The following is a 12,426-nucleotide window of genomic DNA, read 5'->3' on the forward strand; positions in this document are numbered from 1 at the left end:
TTTTAAGCAACCTTGGATATATTATGCTATAAACTGAGAGAGAACTAATTTTATTTTGTCGAAATTTCTAGCCATTTACCAAAATATCATTTACTGATTAGTCAGTCCTTTGCTTACTGATTTAGAAGTCCATCCCAAAATGTACTTATACGAGAGAAGTCTATAATCATGATGTTTTACATGATGAATTTTATAGTGTGTTCACACATCTCTTAGAGAGGAGACAAACATAGTTAAGAATACAGATAAACAATTATATCTTCCCCAATGACTTAGCTTATTTAATAACATCTAACAATCTCATCTTTTTAGAAAGCAGCCAACAACCTGCTGGAGGAAAAGAGGCCTCAAGCATTCACCTTTTATATGACAAAGAGCATGCATTATATCTCGGCCTCTTAGAATATACATTTTCTCAGTTTAGGCTCTTGTCAGATGACCTTGATTATACAATTCCTGATTCACTAAGATTAGAAAGCATGAAGGGCATTAGATCTAAAAGAAGGCTTATAGAGAGCACTAAGAAATGATGCTGAACCCTGACAATAATGGGAAAGAGATGCAGAGCAAAATACAGCCAGGAGAAATAACACAACAGTCAAAGGCCATTTAATATAGTGTAAATAATTCTACTCAATTCAAATGTTGTAAAAATTGATAATCATGCTATTAATGATAAGCCATAAATAAACATATTTTTACAACATTTTCAGTTTAGAGTGGCAGGAAATCAAACAATCCACCTCTTAATAATGTGTATAAATTGACTTATATACGAAATACATACGAATACTAAAGCATTATGCCTTAGTGTCCAACATGTGCTTTTGTGGAACACATTTTGAAGATGGTAAACCGTGAGATTTTTCTATTGTTTGAGATAGATACAATTCTATTGCTATGCAGTAAAGGGTTAATTCAGTGGGATTAGGGTATTCAAACCCTACGCATTCCAAAGAAAGAAGCTGACTCTTACCAGAACCTTTAAACCTCCATAGTATTCTGCTTTTTAAGAATATCTTTGTATACCTGGGGACTTGAGACAAGCCAGATTTATGCCAACAACTTGATTTATGATGAACACCTGTTTTTATTCCCTTGGGGCCCTGTGCCATACTGTATCAATTTGGCCTCTGGGCAGAGATGAGAGGGCTAGAGGCTGAATGTTAAGATAAGTCATGCAGGCACTCTATGCCAGGGTGACTGATCTTCAATAAAAACCCTGGACTCCAAAGGCCCCATATCATTGCTGAGAGAATTAAGTGCTATTTATATGATTCCATTGGGAGAGCACAATCAGAAACTTATGCTAGATTCTGTTGAACAATGTTCTAAGCACCTTTTTCCTTCGCTATTCTAATTTGTATCATTTTACTTTGTAAAATAATCCTAACTATGAGTATGACAGCTTTACTGAGTTCTGTGAGTCCTTCTAAGAAATCTTTAAACCGGAAGAGTTCTGACAGAGTTGCTGAGAACATTAAAAATCTTCAGTAAATGCTTGTTACGTGTTATGAAAATTATTGAAACTAAAGTTTAGAAAAGGCTACCAAGGAAGCCTCAGACACAGCTGGAGCCGTAGCCTGAATCTGGATTTCATGTTTATCACTCTATATTTTGCGTGAAACCTGAATGCCAAAGTAATTATGCCCAAGAAACAGACCTGGTCCAGCTGTAGATTAACCCTGGAACATTCAGAGAGGCCCAGAGGAGCCCAGGTTGGTGCTCAGGGCTGGATGCAAAGGTATGACTTTAAGCAAGATATTTGGATTTATACTGACCACCTCCTATCTGTTGAAATGGGCAAGTTAAATAATCTCTCTGTATCTCAGGTCCGTTAACCTGTAAGGTGGGGATAACGGTAGGTAGTTTGAATATTGATTGAACAAATGTAAGAAGCATAGAACAATATGTAACTAAGAGCTCAACAAATGTTACCTATTACTATTATGGTTATATTGTTTTGCAGCCAAAAATTTCAGGAACTCATTACAAAATTGATGATGAAGTGATTTAGCTCATTTAGGAAAGAAAAGTTCCTTGGCAACTAACAATGATAGCCTGGTCTTATAGTATACTTAAAAATACATTAAAACAATATTTATAAATAAATATATAAAATTTATAGAAATGTTTATAAAGTAACCATCAACAATATTGAGATAAAGAGATATGAATCTATCCTACAAGCCATATCAGTTTTTTTTTCAATATTCATATTCAAGATTTGCCTTTATATATTTATATTGTGGCTTTTTTCTTCTATAGATTATTCCCAATAGCTATATTGCCAGGGATGAGATTACTGCTGTAAAGGACGTTAACATTTTTATGATTGTGCTATTTATAATCATACTGTTTTATAACAAATTACCCACCGCTATTCAATGCCAGCTAAGCAGAATGTGCAACAGTTAAGCTCTAGGGTCCTAGAATCATTTGATTTGAGTTCACCAACCATCGCTGTCACCTAACCCTGTGACATGGCACTTGTCACTTAAGTTCTTGGGCACAACTCACCTCTATAGAATTCCAGATGAAAATACCAAGATCATTTGGACAGTAGAAGGATTAAATGAGAAAATGCATGGAAGGTAGTCAGAATCATCAACAGCAGTAAATTCTCCAAAAAGATGTTACTTTTGTTACTATTTGTCTTAAATATGTGTTTTGTATCAGGCCAAGTGTAGAAATACACAGATTTAACAAATATTAAAATATGGCTAAGTGTAGGTACATAAGAATGAAAATAGATGTTGTGTCAAATTGCTTATGGTTCAGTAAGGAGCAGACATATATGACACAATGCATCAGAGACAGAAGAACTGAATCCTGCCCAGTGAGATGACAGAGGTGACAAGGGAGCTGGGGAAGGGTATTCTAGGCACAGAGAAGAGTCAGTCATAGTTTGTGCAAAAGTGTGATGAGCATATTGAGGAGACAGTGAAAGTTTCCAGTAGCTGGAAACTAGGCTTTGAGTAGAGATTTTGGCGGGTCGGAGAGGGCGTCCGGGTACTCATACTGAAGGCGTTGACCCACAACCTCATCAGCACTTCCTCTTTTGCTTTCTCAAAGGCAGAGAGTGCTCAGGCATTTGGGGTCTGCCTTCACTCTGCCTCCCTCTTAGACTGTGCAGTCTGTTCCTTCAGAAGCTAAAACAAATTACCCTTATTGGCAGATGGCTGAGACTACTGCAGTTACGGCTGTCTGGCATGCCTGCATTTCCAATGAGATCCTCCTGATTTATTTCATCTGCAGTAATTAAACTTGCCTTTCCCCACCCCTCCCCCCACCCCTCCCCCTTGCAATGACTTAAAAATACCAGGCGCTCTGGGCCTCACTGAAGATGTTTGTTGTGTCACTGCCAGGTTACCCAGGGACAACTTCAGACTATTTCAAATTTTCACCTGAATACCCTAAGAAAAAGCCCCTCAGCTACAATGTAGAGGTGCACCTCACAGCTATTCCATTGGTTAGAACCAAAGACATAATGCTGTCCTCTCTGTATTTGTATCCTGACAGATTCACTCTGCCCTAGAGTGTGCTTGTCAGCGTTGCTCAGGCAGTAACAGGGGACTAGAGCTCTGTCAAGCTATGTAGAAACATTTTGGAATATTGTATGTGCTTAAAAGATGCAAAATATAGAGACTTCAAGCCAAAAGAAATATATAAACTTTTTAAACACACACACATGCGCGCGTGCGCGCGCGCACACACACACACACACATACACACGCACACACACACACACACACACACACACACACAGAGCAATTATTGCCAGAATTCCACTTAAGAAATCCACAGATATTTAAACTAAGAATCTATTCTTCCATCTTCAGGAATACCCTTTGATTGTCTCATTGCAGAATCTGCAGGCACATTAGAGATGGTGCAGGTAAAACAGAGGAAGTCACATGAGAGACACAACCATGTGAGAGCAATACAGCCACTCTTTGCAAAACATGGCTGCTGGAGTAAATCGCCCTTCAGATAAAACTTAAAGAAGTTAGCCAGATGTGATACTCTGTTTATAACAAGGAATATAAATTCAGTCTTTGTCCCATTTCTGGCACAGAGCTCCTGAAACCCTTGGAATTTCTTGTAATGAGACTCATCAAGGTATCTTTTGTTATGTTAATGAGGTGACCTTTGGAGACTGCCCACAGATAGGAAGTGGTTGCCAGAGAAGCCAACAAGGTATTTAGAAGGTCTGAATCCTCAGTGCCTTCCCTCTGACATCCTGGGTGGGGACAAGGCCTGAATTAATCACCAATGGCCAGTGATTTAATCAATTATACTTGTGTAATGAAGCCGCCATAAAAATCCAAAAAGGCAGGGTTCAGAGAGCTGCTACGTTGGTAAACACATCCATATACTGGGTGGATGATGTACCCCAACTGCACAGGGTCAGAGGTTTCTGTGCTAAGGACCCTCCGGGCCTTGCCCTAGATATTTCTTCATTGGCTCTTGCCTTTAATACTAGATTATGAGTTCCGTGATCCATTCTTACAAATTAATTGAATGCAAAGAGGGGGTCTTGGGAGCCTCTGATTTATAGGCAATAGATCAGAAGCACAGGTAACAACCTAGATTTGAGATTGGCATCTGAAGTGGGGGCAGCATTGTGGGACTGAGTCCTTGCTTAACTTGCAGGATTGTGACTGTCACCACACACAGACTTCAGTTCTTTAAGATGAGTCTTGCTCTGGTTTGAGCAAGCTTAGCCAGCTATAATAAATAGCACTGTGACTCACTTGCCTTTTCTGCCCTTATCCTTCCACCTTTGTGTGCCTACTCCCTTAATCATTAAGCCTTAGGACATAAAGTTCCAGCCAGTGTCAGATCTTTTAAGAATAAAGCCTGAGGCCTATTGATCCTGAGGACAATAAATTTCTACTAAACTAGGAAAACATCTTGGCTTTGGGTATGTTTCAGCCCTAGACCCATCCAGGGGGAAAAGCCCCACTGGCCAGGGGACCAGATGCGATGACATCATGGCTGATTCCAAAACTGGACATGATAATCATTACCCCAGCCCCGTCCAATTAGTGGCACCCACGACCCCAACTTCCTCAGTTTTCATGGCTAATGATTTTTTCCTCTATAATCTATCCCCTCAAGACACCCTTGGAGCCAGGTCCTTGAGAGTGATAGCTTGCCTGTGTCTTCCTGACTTGGAACTTACTAAAATAAACCCTTGCTTTCTTTGCTGCAAAGAAATATTTCTCATTGACTCAGATACACAGAGACAGATGGATCCCTTTGTTCTGGTGACAAGACCTCATGCTATCTCCAGGTATATAGTGTCAGAACCAGGTTAAATTTGTGAGACACCCAGTCATGTCCTTGGAGAATTGGGCTAATTTTTGGTGTGCTAAAGAAAAAAATACATTAGAATTGGTATCTGAATTGTGCCAAATAAATAGGCTATTGGGAGGTGGGTGTAGGAGAATGAAAGTGGCACTTTTGATGTGGCAAGCAGTAAGGTCCAGTAAGATTGGAAGGAGTGTGTGATGAAAGTGGCAGGAGGTAAGAACAACAAAAACAATACAGCCAGTGTCTTGCTCACTTACTCCATGCAGAGCCCTGAGCTAAATCTGTTAAATTCCTCATCTCATTTAATTCTCACCAGGGCCCTGTGAGGTAACAACTTCATTATCTTAGTTTTGCAAATGAAGGAATTGAGATGTAGAGATTATGATGGATTGGCCAAAGTCATTCACCTCTGTAACTGGGCAAAGGCCAAGCCTTAATGGGTCTTACATTCTAAGCCAAACTGAATTTTCCCCTGAAAGCAATAAGAAGGTGTGATAAGATTTCAACTGAGATGCTCAGATCTTCATTTTGTAAAGGTAGACCTGGAGATGGGGGTGAAGGAGATAAGAAGGGACCACAGGTAGGAGAAAGAAAATTAGTACCAATTAGAAAGCTTTGCAGATATCTAGGGGTGAAAGAGAAGGCAGAAAAGCTGGGCAGCTGGTGAAAAGAGAATCCATTCGAGAGATGTAAACAGATTGCATTGAACCATCATAGGCAACTCAAGAGTGAAAGCAATGAACTAGAGCAGATATTAAAGATGATTTATTATTTTATATCTCCAAAGGATGATGGGAATCTGCACAATTATACAAGATTTACACCATGGTAAATATTTACTTGGCAATCTAGAAAATCTGATTAGTGATTAATAGACCGAGTTATTTTAAACTCATGGGCCATAGTCATTAAGTAAAAGAAAATTGCCTCTTTTGTTGCATTATATTTTAATTCCAAGCAGGGAGGCTTACTTAGCATCTTTTGTTACAATATAAACAACAGTTTGAAAAGTGGGATGACATAAACACAATATTATTCAGACACTGCATGAGTCAGCCTCTACAAAATAGGACAAATTTCTTTATATGAAGGCCCATTCCCTGTCATCATCATCTCTTAATTCATGCCTTTTAGAGAGAAAAAAAAAAAAATTACAGATCTCTATATGAATTGCAGTTTTAAAAAATGGTTTGCAGCCCCAGGCACAGTTTCTTTTCATTTTTCTCTCATATGTATAAAAACTGGTCAAGGACAATGTATACTACTTATAGATTTCCCCCTGAGAAGATAATAAAAGCAGTAGCTACTTAAAATTTTACAGGAAAAGCAGCACAAGAGAAGTTCCAGAATCTGAGTTCAGTTTTCTGGGCTCCACAGTACCTTTTCCACAAAAATGTGAGCACACTGTAAGGATTCAGGACATAAAATAGAATGATTCAGGATTTTGCAGAAAGACCACCTGAAAGTTAAGTTCCTGCAAAGTCTTATATATTTTTTTAATTTTAAAAATTGTAATCTGATAATAGATTTATTGCTTATGCTGAATTTTTATAAATCATGTTCAAAATAAGGCTTCATATTTGGAAGGCTGGATAAGTTTTTGAGAAATGCAAATAAAGCTTCTTAGAATGGAATAATTCAAAGTTGATATAAACTGTCTTGGCACTTTCCTCAAATCTAAAAAGAAGCAAGAAACTATAAAGTTATAATACAAGAAGGACGTCATGTAGTTTTCTGAGCAATTTATTTTTTTTTAAAACATAACATATCCATGAAAATGTGCACGGATTTTAAGTGTATACCTCCTTGTATTTTTGTGCTCCCAGTCATATAACCAGTGACAATTCAAGAATCAGAACATGGCCAGCCCTCCAGTCACTACTTTCTCCAGAATAATGATAGTATAGACTAAATGCTGTGTCCTCTCAAAATTCATATGAAGCCTTATCCCCTGATGAAGAGGGGCCTTTGGGAGATAATTAGAGTTAGATGAGATTATGAGGGTAGGGACCTCATGATGGGATTTAGAACCCTTATAAGAAGGGACAACAGAGACCTTACTCTCTCTCCCTGTACATGAGCAAGATGGTGGCCACCTACAAGACAAGAGAAGAAGCCTCAGAAAAAAACTACCTTGCTGACACCAGGGCATTAGAATTCCCAGCCTCCAGGACAGAAATATCTCAGTAAACTGGAAATAGAAAAAGGATGTCCTCATTCTGGTAAATATGGATAAATTTCTCATTCTATTGAGATAAATAAGCCAAACATAAAAATGCATATAGTGTAATTCTAGTTATAATGGCTACTCCATATACTATAGCTGGCATTCTTGAGTTAGTACAAGATAGCATAAGTATTACTGTTAGTACTTCCCAATAATGCTGGAACTTACAACATTTTAACTTCATTCATCCCTCATGCCTTTTGCATTATTTTTGTCACACATTTTAATTCTATATACACTTTAAATCCAGAAGACTTTACAAATGATATTTTCTACAGTCAATATTTCTTCACATTTATTCACGTGTTAACTCTTTCTAGTGCTTCTCGTTCTTTCAAGCATATTTGTATTTTCATTGGAATTATGAGTCCTTCCTATAGAACTCTCTTGTATTTTTTAAAATATGTGCCTATTGGTGATTAGTTCACTGTTTTATTCTGAATGTATCTTTATTTTTACCTTCATCTTTGAAGGATGTATTTGTTAGGTATAGAATTTTAGATAATTGGTTGTGTTTCATCACTTTAAAATTATCATTTTTAATGACATATCAGTTCTATAGAAAAGTGACCTGTCAGTTGATTCTTCAGAGGATTTTTTCTTTTCCACTAACTACTTTTAAATTTTTCTCTTTCTCTTTGGTTTTCAACAATTTGACAATGATGTAACTAGATATTTTTAAATTTATATTTATCGGTCTGGCTTTCCCTGAGCTACCTGAGGCCATGGTCTGATATATATATATTTTTTTATCATTTGAAAATTTTTTAGCTATTATTTCTTTAAAAACAGCTTGTTTTCCATTTTCTTTCCTCACCCTCTTGAATGTTAATTTTATGTACATATATAAAATACTTTTCTAACATGATCCACATGTGTCTTATACTCTATTCTAGTTTTTTTTTTTAACTCATTTTTATTTTTGTGCTTTGTTTTGTATGTTTTCTATTCACTGTTCTTCCTGTTCACTCTTCTATCTTCTGGCATGTTCATTTTCCTGTTAGAATCACCAATTCAGAGATTGTATATTTTCAGTTTACTAATGTCCATTTGATTTTCTCTGTATATTTCGATTTCATATTAAAATTCTGCATTCTATTTTCCCTGTTTTCCTCTATTTTGTTGAATAAATCACGAATAATAAAATTTATTTTAAAGAACTCGTCTGCTAACTCTGATATCTGGACTATTTCCTGGTTTGCTTCTTGTATTTGACCCTATGCCCTAATCTCTTCAATGCCTAGTAATTTTTTTATTGAATGATACATATTAGGGTAAGCAACTGTAGATGGTTCAAATTATTTTATCTTCCACGAGAGATCCCTCTTTCCTTTGCTAAATGGTTAAGAGGGGACTGATCACTTTAATCCAGACTGCTCTTGGCCAACACTGAACTGCAGTTCTGTTAATACTCAATCGAGGTGTGTGTGTGTGTGTGTGTGTGTGTGTGTGTGTGCGCGCCTGTTCCTAGGGCATAGCCCTTCAGCAATGTCAAGTAAGAACATGCGATTCCTTATCTCCTCAGCAACAAAAAACTGCAGGGATTTCTGCTTTAATTTTCAGGTGTTTTCAGTTTAGCTCTTCAGCCTCTTATCCCGCACAGCATTACAATTTGACAATAAATAGTCCTGAGGAGGAGACCAGCTGTGTTTAAAGTCCCTCAAGTTTCTAATTTTATCACTCCAATTCTGAGCAAATGACAAAAGCTCTGCTGGTTTCTCTGTCTACAGCAATGGTCCTCTTTTGGAGGGTAAGCCTGGATTCTTAGATTATAGCGGTACTTAGTTCTGCAAGCGCCTCCAAGGGAAAAAAGTTAGAGCTCTGCATCCATGTCAGTTCACCACTCCTCAGGGGGCTTTCGGTTCTTGTCTGTTGCTTTCAGGTTCCCTGCCCCATAAGTATTTGATTTCTAAGTAGCAGGAGGCTGCAGAAAATTTCACTCAGCAGCTTTTCTGAGATTTGGACTTTGTTCTATAGTCTCCCATCCCATTGCAGATTTGTAGTTCAGCAAGTGTATTAAAGGGAGAACTGGACATCGGTGTAAGAATTTTCACATCTTTAAATTTGTCACTCAGACCCTTCATGACTGTTATAATCACTGCTGCTTATTCTGCACCCCAGAAGCGGTTTGCAGCCTGGGTTGAGACCAGACTCTCATCCATCAGCCAGAATGAGACAGTGTCCACGGAGAGAGCTGAACGTTCTGATTTCACCATCTAAAAGTTTTTCTCCCCAGAATTTTACAGTTCTGTGGTTCTCAGACACTTATTAAATCTTTTAAAAATTATATTTTTTCTGACTTTCTAGTTGATTTCACTGGGAGCATTGATCTGCTGTGAAATTCTCCATCCTACCAAATCAGAAGTCCTGACTTGGCTTTTTATATAAATAAAATAAATGTCTTTTTTTTCCCACCTCTAAATGGGAATTACTTTCAGACTTGCTGAATACATATCCAGTGTCTTTCACTCAGGGCTTCTTGCTATATAAAGACTGACAAATAATTTTATTTCAAAGGAAAGGACAATCCATATACCATAATTTATGTCATCTTTTCCAAAAGTTGTTGGGTGTTTTTTATCTATAAGCAAAAGCAAGGAAAATCATCAAAAACAGTTTTTCTATAAATGTTAGATTTTAGACATGATGTCTATATTAATGATTTCCGAATAAGAATGTCTTTACCCAAATATTGTAGAAACGTTTTCTAATTACTCATCTAAAGATTGGTAAAATCAGTTATACACATGTGTCTTTTCTGTCCCCACTTCAGTGACATCTGTTGCAGATTAACCCCACCCCTGCCCGACCCCACACATCTACTTCAAATGTCTCAACACTCCCTTCTCCCTCAGTGTTGATAATAAGAGTTTTGATACTTGTGTTTCATAATGTAACTTTAGTTGGAAATCATGTCTGCAGAGAAGTTTGAGACTTCTTAAAACATACAGGCATTTGGTATCAGCATTTGTCTGGTATAGTAAGATCGTATTTTGACACCTCTTTCCTTTTATGGAACAAAAAGAATGACAATGGTTAGTGTAGTGTTTTCTGCTGACAAAGCAGCTTTATCTAATCTCACATCTCAAAAAGCATATAACAAAGTTATTACTATCCCCATCTGAAAACTGAGAAAACTAAAAACCTGAGAGATTACTTGATTTCCTCAATGTAAAACAACTAGCAAGGAGCTAGTTGTTACAATCAAATCCAGGTATTCCAATGAATTCCATGCTGTTTCCTTTTACTTCATGATTTTAGTAAGAATAACTAGCATAGCAAGTATTATACTAGGAATTGGGAAAACAATCAAGCCCTGCCCTTATATCTATATAGTCCAAGGAAAGACAGACTAATGACTCACAATTTTTAGATACTGCAGTAAATACTTTACTATGCTGGTGATGGTGTGGATACACAATGACTTGCATTTAAATAAAAAAGAACGGATTAGTAAAGACTTATCTGAGGAATGACACTTGCTCTGAGTTTTCAAGATGCAAAGATTGGATGAAGAATGAAGAAAGGATATTTGCTACAGGGAACAGTAAGTGGAAAGACACAGAGGTTTAGATCACAAATGCTCTAATATTCTAAATATATTCTACTTGGGGAATGGTTCGAGAGGTAATGATTAACCTATAGTCTATTAAAGATTCTTTGAGCTAGAATTGTTCCCCAGATCTACCTAGCCAAATACTTGTTAGCAGCCACACAGCATCTTAGTGATACCAGCCAGGTGGGCATTAGTTATTAAAAAACAAACAAACAAACAAACAAACAAACAAAAACCCTTTAAATCCTCTCTAATAATACTTTCCATTCACAAATAACACTTTTTTATTTCTGAATTATTTCAAGAAATAATCTTCAGTTTATTTAATACTACCTGTTTTGCCTTAGATATGATTATCTCTAAATCGTCATAGACAACTGAGAGCACAAAGAATAACATACTAATGTTTTAATTTGTGAAACTCATATATTTTTCCTACTATTCTTGAAAGCATCACTGTAACCTTGGAGGACATCAGTTTCCTTCCAATATAGAGTAGGACATCATAAACTCTGTTCAATGGACACGAATTTACAAGCTTTTAATTTATCTAATTCCAGATTCTTCAATTTCATTTAGTAATAGTTTCCTAATCAGAAAAAGATAAATAAAAATAATGTATTTGTCATTTCTATATTGCTGATCCTACTGTAAATTGAAATAGTTCGTCAGTCATAAGAATGTTAATTTTTTATAAAAATGTTTACTTCTCGAAGATGTCACACATATATATTTTTTTACTCTTATATTTTGTTACACATCCTAGACCACGAGCAGACACTGTGGCTGTCTGATCCTTGGTCACAAGTGCTGAACCAGAATTAAACTTAGTTTCTAATCCAGTGATTTTCCCATTACCCCATGCTGTCCGAACACAAGTCTCCTTCTCTTCCTCTCTTTTAGTCTCTTACTGACTATACTCCAAAAATCTTATTATATCTTGTAAATTCAACAGTGGACAGACTGAAGTTATCTTCCCTAGAGTTTATGCTGTTGATTAGAGTTCCCGAATTCCATAACCAAATGAAAAATGACTTTGACTTCAGGGACTTCTTTCTTTGTGTCAATTACTGAATATTCCCTTTCTGAATCTTAGATTCATTTTTTATCCCTGACACAGAAGTAGGACCTGACCTACTTTCTAAATTTATATTACATTGCACTTTATCTTCACATCTAACAACCCAGTTTATTTCACTGCTTTGAAAACAAAAAATTGTGTGAACATATTTCTTGGTGAATTTTTAAGTTAAACTCTTAGCAAGCCTATCAGTTCAAGATGAGACATGTGAAACTGTTGAAGAGATAGCAAGAGGGAAAAAAA

Source organism: Pteropus vampyrus, unplaced genomic scaffold (assembly GCF_000151845.1).
Source record: "Pteropus vampyrus isolate Shadow unplaced genomic scaffold, Pvam_2.0 Scaffold53, whole genome shotgun sequence".
In the NCBI taxonomy this organism is placed as follows: Eukaryota; Metazoa; Chordata; class Mammalia; order Chiroptera; family Pteropodidae; genus Pteropus; species Pteropus vampyrus.